This window comes from Cryptomeria japonica, chromosome 1 (genome assembly GCF_030272615.1).
Source record: "Cryptomeria japonica chromosome 1, Sugi_1.0, whole genome shotgun sequence".
Taxonomy (NCBI): domain Eukaryota; kingdom Viridiplantae; phylum Streptophyta; class Pinopsida; order Cupressales; family Cupressaceae; genus Cryptomeria; species Cryptomeria japonica.
The window spans coordinates 202,356,216-202,372,762 of NC_081405.1; the positions used below are offsets into that span (position 1 = coordinate 202,356,216).

At 37.4% G+C, this 16,547-nt stretch overlaps 1 pseudogene; it reads right to left on the reverse strand.

The window, feature by feature from the left end:
• Nucleotides 1-16,016: 16,016 nt before the first annotated feature.
• LOC131858703 (5S ribosomal RNA) lies at nucleotides 16,017-16,134 on the reverse strand (annotated as a pseudogene).
• Between the last annotated feature and the right edge of the window lie 413 nt (nucleotides 16,135-16,547).

The window sequence follows — 16,547 nt, forward strand, 5'->3', positions numbered from 1 at the left end:
TAAAATACAAAAAAAAAATTATACTGGTTTGTTATATTATAATTTTTTTTTTCTCAAAAGATTAAAATTCTAGATAAAAATAAAAGCTAAATACATCAATAAATCTTTAATCTCTTATTTTAAAGGTGGTAGTTAATTCATGAGCAACAAGGGATTGAATGAACAATGCTCAACAGGTTAAGCTCTCTTTGTGGTTTTTGGATTGAAAGGAATTCTTTTTGGCAAAGAATTCAGAGTAGAAATAGTTTTAACCTATTGCTATGGAGGTGGATTCAGGGATGGGACCTAAATCTAAATAGGAACATAAACAAAATGCATAGGAGAATGCAGATAGTAGTAATCAACAATAGCGAGATCAAATCCATATGGCGAAGAGGAGACAATGTTTTAGCTCATATCTATTTTAAAGTTAAAGCAAACAATAACATCATATGCACTTACTTTCAAGATTCTTATATCAATATGCTAAAAATATTTTTGTCAAAAACTATCAAACATCTTTGCTACAATGGCAAGTGATGTTATGTGGCAAAGTTGAAAAGGCTAATGAAAGCCAGGAAGGTCAAAAATCCTTGAAATTACAAGAACCATGGCTTCACATAACTGTCTAAGAGAAAGAGATGAAAATAAAAGATGAGATTACAAATAGGCATCAATAAAATGCAGGAGAAAACTGACCCAAACAAAAAATGGTTCCCATAAAAGTGTCACTAGCTAACTGGAAATTCAACGCTCTATTATGAGTCCCGCTGCAACAAAAAACATAGGGGAAATTAATTCAAACCCTAATAAAAGTTCATTTTATTTTACACACAAATTAATCGGTTGCTTTTGCTAAAAATTTGTGAAATTATCAAACTAATAAAAAATATAATTATCAAAACCAAATTCAAGTGAATCTTTACTACACTGTAGTCATCATCGAAATTGAGGTTTTTTTACATGTAGATGATGAAAACCTTATCCCAAAAAGAAATATCACCGAAATTTAATAGAGTTTGTCAGGATATATAGCAATTGCAAGATATGAAGCTTAAAGACTAGCAAATAAATTCAGAGGCAAAACTAAAAATCTAAAACTTAAAGAAGAATTTTAGAAAACAAAATTTGAGACACTAATAAAGAATTCCATACCTGACCAATCCTGTTACCCAACTCAAAATATGCTCAAAATACTATGATCTAACTAATGCTCTCTGTTGAGTAGGAGAGTGTTCACAGATAAAATTGGATTTCTGAACCCAAAAAATGAATTAAAGTTCGCACAAAGCATTCAACAAGCATTACATGGCAAAGATTTTTATAGATTTTGGGAGAAAAAATTTGTACATCTGTCAGCTCGCACTCATTCCATATGTTCTACATTGCAATGGCCAAATGTGCGATGCAATTGCCAACAATGACCAATAGATGCCTATTGACAAATTAAATAAGACAACATAAATATAATTTCTACCATGACTGTTACCGTTATTAGCCAATGAGACAACAGATAAATGTTTTTTTTAAATTAATTAAATATATTAATATTCAAACTATACAAATCCATACGAATTCCTAATAATTTTCAAAGTTGATTGGTCAATTGAAAACAAAAATTGCATAGGTGGATGCATAAGTATCCCACCCAATGACAAGAACTAATAATAAATCATTATGATTAGAAGTTAATTAATATCAAAGTAGTGTGTATATATAGTTTAGGATTAAATTTTGATTTCTAATTTAGTCAATATAAAAAACTTAATAATTGTATTTGGTTTTAGATTTGAAGTTAAAATTTCCCTACATTTTTGAAGTCTAGTTGGTTTTTAGATTGAATAAATGATATCTTTGTGTATATGTCATCTTAGACTCTACTTAATAGGTGTGTCTCTAGTAAGTTGAATTTGTACTTGTAAATCATGCCTACATCTATATCTATCTATTGTCTCAAATGCAATTCTAATCACAATAGATATATGGTTGTATTGTTTTATTTGTTTGGTTTAATGTTCTCTATGCAATAATTATAAGCATCTTTATAGAGGTGTTTTATTCATAGGCTCTTTTTTTGCAAAGTATATCCCTACAAAGGAGTTACTACATGACTTTATGATCACCAAAAGGAGCAATAGATTGTAAGAATTCATGTGAATGTCTTATTTGAAGACATTGATCTAGTTGCATTTCTTTTTATACACCAAATTAAACAGTTTCATAAATGTTTCACAAATGCAAATTGTTAGTGTATTTATTTTATTTAATTACACTTAGGCTTACTTAAGCCTATTTAGTCGTCTATATCTACTTGACACTTGTTCATGCAAGTTGTCAAGATTAGTTAGGAGTTGTTAGAGAGGTGTCGACTTAGTTTCAACACCTCATGCTAGTTTACTGGGAGGCATCTCGCCACCACTCATTGACTGTTGGGTTCAACTTCTGATTCGGCCCAATCACTCTTTTTATATGTATTCTTCTTCTCCATCTTATTTTAATAGTCGATTTCGCTCGTTTTCGTGTTTCTATTGTGCTTCTTATTAATCTTATTTTGATCTTGGTTGTTTACATGGTATCAGAGTAGTGAGACATTTTATCAAGCCAAAAGCCGAATACAGGAGTAACGCCTGTGTATTGAGGCGAGGGCACCTTAGTGAAAAGGCTGCATCACCAACGGACCTCACAGCAGTCATAGTGCTGTCGCCCGCACCCGCATAACCCTGCGGCCCATGGCAAAGGGTTCTAGCAGAGGGGACGGCCGCGTCTAGCAGCACGTGCCAAGCAGTCTGCATGGCCTTCTGCGTCCACCACAGACCCACGCAGGTCTAGGCGGCTCCTTTGCCCGCTCACACACGCGGCGTTCATCTCACGACAGAGTACCTCCGTGGGTGCCCAGTATCCACGCGAACAAATCTGCCCGCTTAACCCCGTAGCGCCGACGGCCACAGTAGTAGCTACGTGCCTTCACGTGGCTTAACACCAGAACGCCACGCGGGTCGATGCAACCCAAGAGTTGCCTGGTCCGCGGGTCGATGCAGAGGGTCCCGGCAATCACACATAGTCGCCCAATCCTCGCGGACATTTCGACCTGAAAACCCGACTGTGAAAATTTGATGGGCCCGAGGACTGTCAAATTTTTCTTATATGGAAAAGATTTTATTTAAAGGAGGTTCATTTTCTAATAAGGCAAAATTGTGTGCCGTTTTTTTAATGGCAAAAAGTACATGTTTTTTTGTGAGGAATCCCACGAGCACACTCATGCACTCTTCATTATAAAGTGTCAATTTTTGTGTTTTTGGGGGTTTGGTTACAAAACTCTCCTTCTATAAAGTGCCACAAATAAGGGGGTCCGTAAATATTAAATCAAAGGGGGCATCCTTCTTTACCATTATGGGAATGTACCGTGTAGTCATATGACATGCATTGCGTTCTCCTTACTTGTTGTTGCATATGGATCTAGAAATGCTTCACAGTAAGCATGCATGATTCCTTGCAACAAAATACGCATACCATTTTTCAAAACTGCATGTTTGGAAACTAGTATGATGAGGTTCAATCTTTCAATCATGTGCAACAAAATACGCATACCATTTTTCAGAACTGCATGTTTGGAAACTAGTATGATGAGGTTCAGTCTTTTGATCATGTGCAAACCTCAGAGAATGGGAAGTTATCTCGCACACATTTCTGGTATTTTTTAGCAAGTGCGGATCATCTTCACCATCCAATGTCAAGCATCTACAACAAATTATGGAGGATTGCATAGTCTCTCATTTCTCTCATATGGAGGGAACATTCATTGCACTTGTGTATAGAAGAAGCTCTTGAGGGGTCCTGATCGGTCCTTTCTTCTATGACATATCTTCTTCACTTGTGCATTCATTGTTTTATCATCTCTTTTTGGACGAAAGTTCTTTCCCATTGGGTTTTCTTTATTTCTCCATTCATGAGAGATTGTTATGTACATGAGTACCTTATTAGACTTCATGGTTGGGACTCATTTTCATTTGCATTGAACATGGGTACCTCACCAAGCTAGTAGCTGAGGCCCATTTTTCTTATTGTGCTCCTAAGTTATGCTTAAAGGGGGGTGTTAGTGTATTTATTTTATTTAATTACACTTAGGTTTACTTAAGCCTCCTTAGTCATCTATATCTATTTGACACTTGTTCATGCAAGTTGTCAAGATCAGTTAGGAGTTGTTAGAGAGGCATCGACTTAGTTTTGACACCTCGTGCTAGTTTAGTGGGAGGCATCTTGCCACCACTCATTAAGTGTTGGGTTTGACTTCTGAATTGACCCAATCACTCTTGCTATATGTATTCTTCTTCTCCATCTTATTTAAATGGTCGATTTTGCTCATATTCGTGTTTAGCTTGTTATTTATCTTAATTTGATCTTGGTTGTTTACACAAATGATATTCAAACAGTATTTATGATTTATTAAAATCAATATAATTTTTAATTTAAAATCAATATATTATAATACATCACACTCTTATATAATTTTTTTTTTAATAGGTAAGTGCTACCAAGAGGGGGTAGTGCCCTTTATATTAATTGGCAAAAGAGAGTATTACATAATCAATGAGGATGGGGAGAACCCACACCAGCCTTACAAGTTCAGATAGAGGCACCGTAAAAAACCAGAAAGATGTTGATCATTCTGAACAAGGAGCCAAGGTGTCCAAACCACATTCCTTTGACCCCTTTAGACATGACTCATGTACCCCCTTCCGCAATGGCACACGAGCCCCGGGGAGCTTTTTCAGCCTCGATTATTTGGTGAAGGCAAGGCCAGGAATCCAAGTCAGCACTGTCGGTGATATCCATTTCCTGGGACACCGCAAAATTAGCCAAATTGTCGGCAGCACCATTAGCCTCGCGATATGCATGTGAGATAGCAAAATTATCAAATTGTTGCAGAAGATCCTTTATTAACATTGTCTAATTCTTCAACGACTAGCAAAGAGCATTATTATTTGTTATTGCTCGAATGCAAAGGAGAGAGTCACCCTCGATATCAATTGAGCGAATACCAATCTTGAGACACAATTTTAGGCTGAGAGCAAGGGGTTCCATTTCTACCTCATTATTAGTGCAACACAATAGTCTCTTAGTTGCACCCCAAACAAAACTTCCATCAAAATTATGGATGATGCAGCCCGCCCCCCCATTCCAAGGTTGCCTTTGGCTGCACAATCGAAATTTAGTTTCCATTTGAATAATTTTGGAGCTATCCAACTAACCTTTGAATGATTAGATTTTCGTGGTTCTGGAACAAGCGCAGGGCATTTCAGTTTAGTCCATCATAATTGTATTTCATCATCCCACCTTGTATATATCATTTTCCTTTTGATCTCCGTTCTATAATTGACCGTTACGATGATTGCATTCTGGATAGTTTGAAAAATAACCTCCACCGACATAGTTTCACCTTTAAAAATCCGTCGATTATGTTATTTCCATAAGTGCCACACAACAAGCGATGGATCCACGAACCAAATGCTAGCCCAAAAATTGTTCTTTTTTGTTGGCCAACTGATCAAAAAATCCTTGATCATTTTTTGTCTTGCAGAGTGCCAATTGATCTCATTTTGGATCTAGTCTCAACATCTTGCAGCGACTGTACAATTTAAGAACAAATGGTCCACACTTTCTTCCTTAGCCTCGCATAGACAACAACACAAGGGACCATGAAAACCAATCTTCTTAAGTCTCTTCGCGGTGAGGCATTTGTACTGAGAAGCCAACCACAGAAATGCCCCCGCCTTTGGAAGCATGACATTGTTCCAACAAAGTGGGATGAGGTAGTTCGATATGACTTCTTGGGCCATTTGAATCTGATAGCCCAAGCGTGTAGTGTAGTACCCACTCTTTGCCCCACACCAAATAATCCTGTCTTCTTGCTCCGATATTTGGCATAGGCGCCTTCCCAATTCCCACTTAAGTTGTTTGATGATGTTGGGAGGAAGGGGAAAGTTGTTGACATCCATCCATTCAGCATTGCTATCGAGCTCTTTAGATCCTTTGGTAATGTAGTTGCATACTTTCGACCCATGCGACTTAATGATTTGGTGCACACCATTTTCAATTTGCAAAATCTCTACTATGCTTTTGTGCCCGTTCCATGAGTCAAACCAGAAGTCTGTAGTTTTCCCGTTGCCAATGTTCCATGAAATGTGATCACAGATTATGTGTTTGGAATTGTTCAAAAACTACCAGGTGGCTGAACCTCCAAACTGCTTTGTACACGCGAAAATTCTATTCGGATTGTTGTTGTCTAAATACTTTGATTGGAATATTCGGCACCATAGCTTATGGGGTTGGGAGTACATTTTCCAGACAAGCTTAGCGCCAAGGCCCATGTTCTATTTTCGTAGATGGCATAATCCAACACCCCCTTCTTTCTAGGACTTACGTACAGTATCCCAGTTGACCAAAGGCACCTTGCGGACATCCTGAGAGCCCTCCCAAAGAATTTTTTTAATTTCCCCCTCCATACCATGTTCGGCCTTGCGAGTTAGTTTCATGCATGACAAATTGTATACAGGAATGGCATCCAGAACTGCCTTCGCCATAGTCATATGCCCTGACAGTGTAAGCCATTTGTTTTTCCAACTCAAGACCTTGTTCAGGCAAGGACTCACAACATCCATCCAATGTTTTGAACGATTCTGTCCGCCAAATACCAGAACGCTGAGAAACTTAGCCGGTAATGAGTCACACTAGAATTGGAGTATGCTAGAGATCCTATGCTATACCATCCTTGGGGTGTTAAAGAAATAAATATATGATTTTTCCTTATTCATTGCTTGTCCAAACTGACATTCATACTCTGTCAATGTCGCTTTAATGCATCTAGCCTCCTTCATTGACGGTTCCCCAAATAAGTTGGTATCATCCGCAAATTGAGAATGTGAGATTGGTTCCATGTCAGGGGTAACTTGAATACCCTTCCATTTGACACTCATCACCCACTGTTTGATGGAATGACTGAGAGCTTCATCCATCAAAACAAAAAGAAATGGTGATATGGGGTCCCCCTGACGAAGCCCATTAGTTGCTTGAAAGAAACCATGCAAGCCACCCTTTACTGAAATTAAAAATCTGACGGACAAAATGCAGAATGAGTCGAGGTTTCTCCATTTGTCACAGAAGCCCATTCGGAACAAGACACTGTCCAAAAACTCCCATGGCACATTATCAAATGCCTTGCTGAAATCAAGTTTAATGATCATGCCAGGTTGGCGTTCAGTCTTGAGGGAGTGAACAATTTCATTGGTTAGGAGAATACCATTTGTTATTTCTTGGCCTGGCACAAATCCATTATGTTCCCATGAAACAATTTTGCCTAGTAATTTTTTGAGCCTATTGGCCAGGACTTTGGCGATGATTTTATAGAGTGTATTGCACAGAGAAATGGGCCTGAAATCATTAAAAGACACACATTCTGGCTTTTTGGGAATCAGAGAAATGGTTGACTTGTTTAGATCTTTGAAATACCTGTTTTTTTTTCGAAAATCCTCTACAAGCTGTCAAATGTCAGAGCCCAAAAAGTGCCAATACTTTTAGAATAAATGAGGAGGGAAACCGTCAGGCCCCGAAGCCTTGTTAGGGTGCATATGAAAAAGAGCCAGTCTTACTTCCTCGAAGGATATCGGTTCACATAACATTTGGTTATCTACCTCGTCAACCAATCTTGAGATGAAGTCTAGGATCCCACCATTGATAGGCACGCGCTGTTTGGAGCCAAGGAGGCCCTAGAAGAAGGAGGTTGCCCCCTTTCCAACGTCCTCCAAACCTTTAGCAAATGATCCATCGGGGAGTTAAATGGATTCAATACTGTTGGCAACCCTCCTTGCTTGAGTTGATGAGTGAAAAAATTTAGTGTTTGCGTCGCCATAAATGACCTAGAGTTCTCTGGACTTATCCTTCCAGTAAAGTTCTTCCCATTTTAGTATTTCCGTGAGCTCTTCTTTCAAACTCCTCTCTTTTAGGTATTGCTCATTATGCATGCCATGTACAATGACATGTTCATTGAGCAATTTTAACTCTTCCTCTATTCGAGCCTTCTCATGAAAGATATTTTGAAACTTCGTCTTGTTCCAAACTTTCATTTTTTGTTTTATGAATTGGAGCTTTTTTACCAACCTATAACTGATAGATCCACTAACCCGACATTCATGCCACCATTGTTCCAGGAATGTGATCAGCCCTTTATCACACCACCACATGTTCATAAACTTGAAGGGGGTCTTATGAGGTTTGATACCATTATCGATTATTAGTTCAATGGGAAAGTGATCCAATATACCTACTGGCATGATGCGAGCGTTTAAGTTAAGATCGCCCAGCACCCAGTTGGGAGAAACAAGGAATCTGTCAAGACGCTCCGCAATAGCAGTGAAATCCCTACACCTGTTTGTCCAAGTAAAGAGGTCGTTCTAGGTGGGACAATCCATTAACCCAGAAGCGGCCACAAATTTGTGGAAATCAACCATAGTTTGGTTAACCAGCCGAACGCCTCCACTTTTTTCTGAAAGATCCAGGATTGCGTTGAAATCCCCCCCAATGATGAGCCTTCTCTTATGACCATTAATGAAATATAAAATGGAAGACCAAACCCGTCGTTTGTACTCAATGCCTATGGGACCATAGATATTAAGGAGTAAGAATTTTGAGCCACCGAAAAGTTTAGAGATCTCAGCCGCACACCAATGTTGTTCGGAGTGCAGGGTACTGAGCGCAATCAAATCATAGTTCCAAAGGATGCCGATGCCACCAGAAGCACCCAATGAGTCTTGGAAGAATCCCTCCCAGGGCCAGCAAAATTTCCCAAATATTTCACCTTCGGTCGCAGAGAGTTTTGTTTCTTGTAGGAGGACTATTTCCCCGAGAGCATTTGTAGTTGGCGCTTAACCAAGGGCCGCTTGTCAGGGGCCTCATAGTTGGCGCTTAACCAAGGGCCGCTTGTCAAGGGCCTTGAGGCCCCTGACATTCCATGAAGTGATTCTCATTGTTTTCCAAGGGAGGAATTTCCTCCCTTGGTACTTAAGAATTTGAAGATACTGGTAAATCCCTTCGCCACGGTCTCCTCTTCCCGCAATTTTCTCAAGGCTTTTCTGCCTCTGGATTTTTTCAGATTCTTTACTTTGCCCTTGTCCAGAAATTGGCAAGCCGATTGTGAGATGCAACGATCTTCAATTATGTCCAATTGATCCCCAAATTCCTCCGAATCAGCCAAAGAAGAAGGCGCCTCAAGGTCATCTGGGGAGGGGAACAATTATTCGAGAGGTTCCTCATCCTGGTTTCCAGTGTCCCTTCATTACCCTCTACCGGTGCGGAGATTTGGCAGGGAATATCAGGGATTGATGTACCCAAACAAGTGGCCCCCGTATTGGGGTCTGCAAGAGGAGGAGTTATTTCTGTTACTCGTGGAACCACCTCATTCTTTGGAACTTCAATCAATCCAACAATCCTGGGCGTAGAAACCGTCTTCTTGCATTGCCACATCTCCTTGGTCTTCACTTTGGAATTGCAGTCTTTCTCAAAGTGAGTACAGGCTCTGCACATAGTGCAAAATCGGCGATCTGTTTCAATTTCAATGCTTTGGCACCATTTTGTCTCCTTGACGATTAAACTGATTGATTGGGGGATCTGACTGATAGCGATGGTTTTCAATCTCACAGACTTCCCAAGATCACTTTCCAGTATATCCCAATCAATATCTATAGGGGTACCCAAGGTGCGGCCAATCTTTTCCAAGCATTCATCGCCCCAATATTCGACGGGAAGATTGTACAACCGAATCCACAGGGGTTCTTCATATGGTCTGAGTTTTGTTGGATCAAAATTAGGGTTCCAAGGTTGACGGAAGAGAGGATGGTCACCCCTATACCATATGTCATCTTTCACAATTTTCTTCATAATTTCCTCGCAGGCGAAGGCGACAATGAAAAATTGTCTCTGTAGAAATTTGAGAGCGACCTCCACATTCCAGTTTTGTGCAATCCATGCTTGATGGTCGCACGACTAGGTTTAATCCCAGTGAAACGGCAGAGGAAAGCGTGCTTCTCATAAATCTCGATCTCCTCCCGGACTTCCTCTGAGACATCGATATCCATAGGCGCGTCCGAGGGAGTATTTGCAGCGTGTTTAGAAAGATCTCCCTGGAGCTCGACGCCTCGCACCCTGCCAATTTTCGCTCCTCTGCGCCGAACCATTTTTTTCACTGAATTCATTAAATTAAAAGTTATTAATTTTGTTAAAATTTTAATTATTATATATGTTTACATCAAAATCATAAAGAAAGTAAAAGTTTATTACAAATAAGAAATATATGAACAACAATAATACTAGCTCTTGCACCTAAAGAAAGTTCAAGAGTAATGTCAATAGTAAAATATACTTTGATAATATATTGGAGAGTACAATCTATTCTAAATAATTAGAATTAGTTAGATAAAATTTCTTTCTAATATACTATATTTCTAAAATTAATAAAAATGATTAACTTATAAAATTGATTACATTGAATATTGAATACATTTGTTGACTACGAAAAATTACAATTAATTAGACAAAATTTCTTTCTAATATACTAGGTTTCTAAAATTTATGTAAATGATAAACTTATAAAATTGATTACATTGAATATTGAATACATTTATTAATTGCCAAATTATTTTCATAATAGTCACTTGATTCAAAAATATACACAATAATATGTAAACTTAATCATTAGTCATCCACTTTATACTTTGATAATATATTGGAGAGTACAATCTACTCTAAATAATTAGATTAGTTAGACAAAATTTCTTTCTAATATACTATGTTTCTAAAATTAATGTAAATGATTAACTTATGAAATTGATTGTATTGAATATTAAATACATTTGTTGATTGCGAAAAATTACAATTAATTAGACAAAAAAAAATTCTAATATATTATGTTTCTAAAATTTATGCAAGTAATTAACTTATAAAATCGATTACATTGAAAATTGAATACATTTGTTGATTGCCAGCTTATTTTAATAATAGTCACAATTCAAAAATATACACAATAACATGTAAACTTAATCATTAATCATCTGTTCTCTTGTCCTCTGAAATCTTTTTGGGTTTTTCATTTCAACATATTGAAAAAATTGTTTCACTATAATCCAAAATAAGGGTACTATAAATTAAGTAAATTATGTAAATAATTTTAATAAATTGTTAAAAAGCTAGCTAATTTTAAAAAACAAATTTGGTTACCTTATGACAAATGTCAAATCTCTCCTCAAAACCTAGAAAAGATAAGCAATAATATAATTAAATTCCCATTTCATATTGATTAATGATATTTGCTTCTTTCAATTGATGTAGATTTATTGGTTAGATCTATATGAATAATAATATTATTTTCAAGGCCTATCAAAAAATAATAATATTATTATTTTCAAGACCTATAAAAAAAAAAAAAAATTTCAAAAGATAACATAAATATTTAGAGTGGGATGGCTAGGGGGAGAGTAAGGCAAGGTGAGTCTAGGGTTCTAGCAGGGGATGTAGAGGAATCTGAATATGCAGATGGCGATAGCGATGCAGACCTCCCTTTGTGATCCTTACCTTTCCTTGGTGGTGTCTCGGTAGTGTCGTCTTCGTTTGAGTCTGGGTGTTGTGTTGTTTCATGGGGCTTTGTCTGCAGTAGGAGTTATGTAGTGGACGCGATGTTTGGGGCCACTTATGTGGTGCGACGTTCTGATGTTGCGTTGCTTCTAAGGGCCAAGGTTTTTTTGTGCAGAGGAAGGCTTGGATGCTATGGAGATTGTGGTGATGGCCTTCTTTGATTTGTCTGTCATGTGTGCCCTCCCGGTGGTTTGGGATCTAGGGGGCGCTCCAGGTGTAGGGTTTTGTCTTTTTTTCTTGGTTTCACCTCTCCCCTTGGGGACAGTTCTTAAGCTGATGGGGTTCTCTGTGAGGGAGATCTTTGTGTTTCTGAGGGTTTTTTTTCCTGAGCTTCCTCTCGAAGACTTCATGTGCTTATCTTGCGATATGTTTATCTTGAGGTTGCTCGACTTTTTCTCTATTTTGGGAAATCCTCCTAAAGAGATGGAGGGGTTTTTTCTTTGTTGGTCCATGATTGTGATGTGTGGTCTTCTGTGCTGCTCTCCTCCTAGCCAATCTCAGGTGGCCCTTTCTCCTATAAAGGCAGAGATTTGGTGGTTGGGAGCGGTCAGGTTTATTCTTGTTGAGAGAGATTATTCGGGGCCAATGATCTATCTTCTTTCTTGTCTTATTTAGGTGGACCTCCTCCCTATTGAGGTGGGGAGATGGTGTGAGAAGGCCTTTTCGGTGAGGTTGTTGCTCGAGCTATAGGTTGAAGCTACTTGCCATTACTTTCTTGTGGGTCTTCATGGTAAGATCTAGGCTTTTTGGGGTTTGAGGGAGCCTTCCAAACCCCTCCATGTGTATGTATTGAAGGTTAGGGGATCCTTTCAAAACTCCCACATGTGCTTTCACGTTTTTTTTCTTTTCTATGTGTGCTAGTCGTGGGAGCCCTTTTTTTCCCATAGGCAAGTTGGATGCTAGCAATTTTAAAGGGCGCAGTCTGGCCAGTTGTGGTTTTTGGTTAAGGGTTAGTTGTATTGCTGGCGGGCTGAATACTTTGCTACAAGTTAAGGGAGCCTGGGAAAACCCTTGTTTGTTGGTTTTGGGAGTCAGTTTAAAACCCATGATGAAGGTTAGGGGAGCCTTTCAAAACCCCATTTGTCCAAATTGTGAGTATATGTTGATCTATTGTAATCTGAAGTTGTTGAAGGTGATGGGTGCCTAGATACACCCATGGAAAAAACTATAGGTTAAGGGAGCCTTGTAAAACCCTTGTTTATGTGTTAGGGATGATTTTATGTCCACTTTGTGGTTTGGCTATTGGTTTTCTGATGTTCTTTTCTACTAGCATAGTTGTACTATGGGTTTTGGAATCTTGGTAAAATCTAACGGTTTGGGGTCCCTTCAAAATCTATGGGGTTTCGGGTCCCCTCAAAACCTATTTACCCTTATTTAAAAACATAAATATTTAGAAATCTATCAAATATTGTAATAAAAAAAAAGTGTGGTACATATAATATAGAGTTTGGTAAAAAATCCAATAATAAATAAATAGAAATAAAGTAAAACTTGGTTTAATAATCTAATAAAATTTAGGCAATTATTATTTTAGTATTTTAGCAATATCTAATTTTATTAAAAAAAACATGGGTTTACAAAATAATACATCCAAGGGTTAATATAAAACAATTCCTAATTTTCTCTCAAAATATTATTAATGAAACTTTAATTTTGTCTCCAAATATTATTAAATAAACTTAAATATAAGTTAAGTATAATGGTATTCCTAATTTCCTCTCAAAATATTATTAAATAAACTTTGGTTAAATCTAAATATAATGATATATAACTTTTTCTTTAACAAAAAATAAAAATCAAAACAATATAAAATTCAACTTATTGAAATTTTTTTTTAAAATATTATAAATTTCATTTAAAGAGATTTCCTATTAATGTGTTAGCTACTAATCTAGAAACAAATGGTCAATAAAAATATTATATATGAGAATGATGATTAAATTATTTTTAAACATATAATACATGTGGAAAAAACTTAATCATTAATAATTATTAATCTAAAGTTAATGATTAAAAACTGATGGGTAACTAATTAAACTTTAATTTTCTCTTCAAATATTATGAAATAAACTTTAATTAAAGTTAAGTATAATGACATTCCTAATTTTTTCTCAAAATATTATTAAATAAACTTTAATAAAATCTAAGTATAATGATATATAGCTTTTTCTTTAGTGAAAAATAAAAATCAAAACTATATAAAATTCAACTCATTGACAAAAATTCAAAAAATATTATAAATTTCATTTAAAGAGATTTCCTATTAATATGTTGGCTACTAATCCACAAACAAATGGTCAATAAAAATGTTGTATACGAGAATGATGACAAAATTATTTTTAAACATATAATACATCTGAAAAAAAATTAGTCATTAATAATTATTAATCTAAAGTTAATTATTAAAAACTGATCGGTAACTGTGGCTATCTATAGTTTTCTTGTTAAACCCCAATAATTAACTTGCTTATAATCTTTTTCCTTTTAACGGTGTAGTTCATTGTGAGGAAAATTCAATAATCATTTATCATAACTATTAGAAAATGAATATTAAAAACTCCCTTTACTATTTGAAATTTCTAATAACTATTTTTTATTAGGATAAAACGAGTTTGAAGGGGCCCTGAAAGCCTTACACTCAAAGAACTGACATCGAATAATGAACAAGACTACTTGTTAGTGAACAAAAGATTTTGGAAAGGATCTGTAACCTTATGGACTTATGGGCATCTAGAGCCCAAGAACCAACAAGTACAACAAAAAATAACTAGCAATCAATGTAGCCACAACAAACCAACACTAGCCAAACATCAAAAGAAAGACATTACCGAATAGGCTGGAACAAGTAGCGAATCTGGGTCAACAAATAGTAGACCTTAGAAAAATAGAGAACGAGGGATTTTCAGGCACGCTCACCCAACAAGAAGGGTTTTCCCAAGCTCTCATAACTTGTAACAGAATCCCCAGGTTAGAAAAAATCACAAAACCCAAACCTAACCAAAAACAAACATTGTCTTGCTTGGGCCCTTGAAAGCTACTAGCATCCAACAAGCCCCTCGTAGAAAAAAAGACAACAGGGTTTTTCTAGGCTCCCTCAACCATGAATGTGGGTTTTACAGGGCTCCCACAACTAGATAAGGCCCAGACCACAACAGTACATCTTGAAAGTACAATTTGGAAAATAGGTTTTTGAAAAGGCACTTAAAACCTTTTACATAAGAAACCACAAGGGTTTTTACAGGCTCCCTCAACCCACAAAACAATCTGGGAAATAGGATTTTGATAGGAAACCCAAACCCTTTTGTGCAGAACGCCATGAAATAATTGACAAGCAACCTCAACCGGCAGCACGAACAACAACAGCCAAAAATCTCCCTCACCCCTTCTCTCCACCTCAATAGGAGAAAGAGCCACATCAATGGGACAAGGAGGAAAGCAGACTGATGGCCTAGAAAGTCCTCTTGCAGCCAACAAAAGCCAAACCACTCCCTCATACCTAGTCATCACCTCAATAGGAGCAAGGGCCACCTTAATAGGAGAAGGAGGAGAGCATACCGATTGCCTATACAATCATCTGACAACCCAACACACAAGCAACCACTCCACCTCTATAGGAGGGAAACCCACCTTTGATAGAGATCCAAGAAAACAGGGAGAAGGAGCAAAAAAAACCCACCAAGGATGAAACAAGGAGAGAAGCAAGGGTATGCTCACATCTAGAGCCAATCACTCCCACCAAAATAGCCGCACAGAATTGAGATCAAGAAAAGCCCTGCATCGAGCCCCCAAAGGTAGCATGAAGCACCCAACACCTGCCAAGGATAGAAAGGGAGAGCATGAAGAGGGGAGAAGAGGGAAAAAAGCCACAAGCGCCACCCTCAGCATCATCATCAAACTCATTCTCAACACCATTAACCCCTCCACTCCTGTCCCAGGCCATACCCATACCAACAACCATGTAGAATAGACAACCTAACAAAGTAACACAAACTACAATCAGAATAGAGAAATATATCATAAGCTCCCATACGCTCCTCCCAGTACATCACAAAAGTAGTGAAAAAACACTATCTGAGGGAGAGAACACCAACAACCGCTGCAAAAATCAGAGAAGAAAGCACCAAATCCCACTACTAAATGAAAGGAAGGGGCTTCCAGTCCATCCCCAAGACAATACAAGCACCAAACACCGATTCACCTAGAAAGGCCATCCCTACAATAATCCATGCGTCACTATATCCATCGTCTTCATTGTTGGCATCCTCCTCCCCTGAGGAAGCCCTAGAATCTCCACTACCGCCTCTCTTACTTCCACTCATTTCAAATTTCAAAGTCGTCTTTGCATATCTGACTCTTAAAGGGTCCAACATGGTACTTCCCGGGAGGTCATCCATCTTAGTACTACTTCAACCCAAGCACGCTTAACTATGGAGTTATGATGGGATCCAGTGCACTAACACTGGTATGATTGCACCCAAATTTATGATAATTGCTTGTTACTGTTAGAAAAGAAATACTTTAAATTCACCTACTCTAAAATCACTGATCAAAATTGCCTAAGAATCTAGAGTTTTAAAAAGTAGCACTCGACTTGACAATTTAGTCAATGTTATCATTACCTGATCTATCCTTTTAGGTATTTGAATCAATTAATTGAATTGGAAAACTTAATATAAGGTAGGGTAGGGAGGTCAAAAGTTGAGTAGGTTCTAATTGAAATCAGGCAACTGGAACGTGGCATATTGCAAGATAGCTCATGTGTCTTGTCTATACTTCCATATCTTGCATGCGTTCAGCCAAAAAGATCTCATGCACATTGTCTATACTTGAATACATTTCCAACAAATACATCAAGTATTCAAATGATACACAACACTAAAAATTTCAAG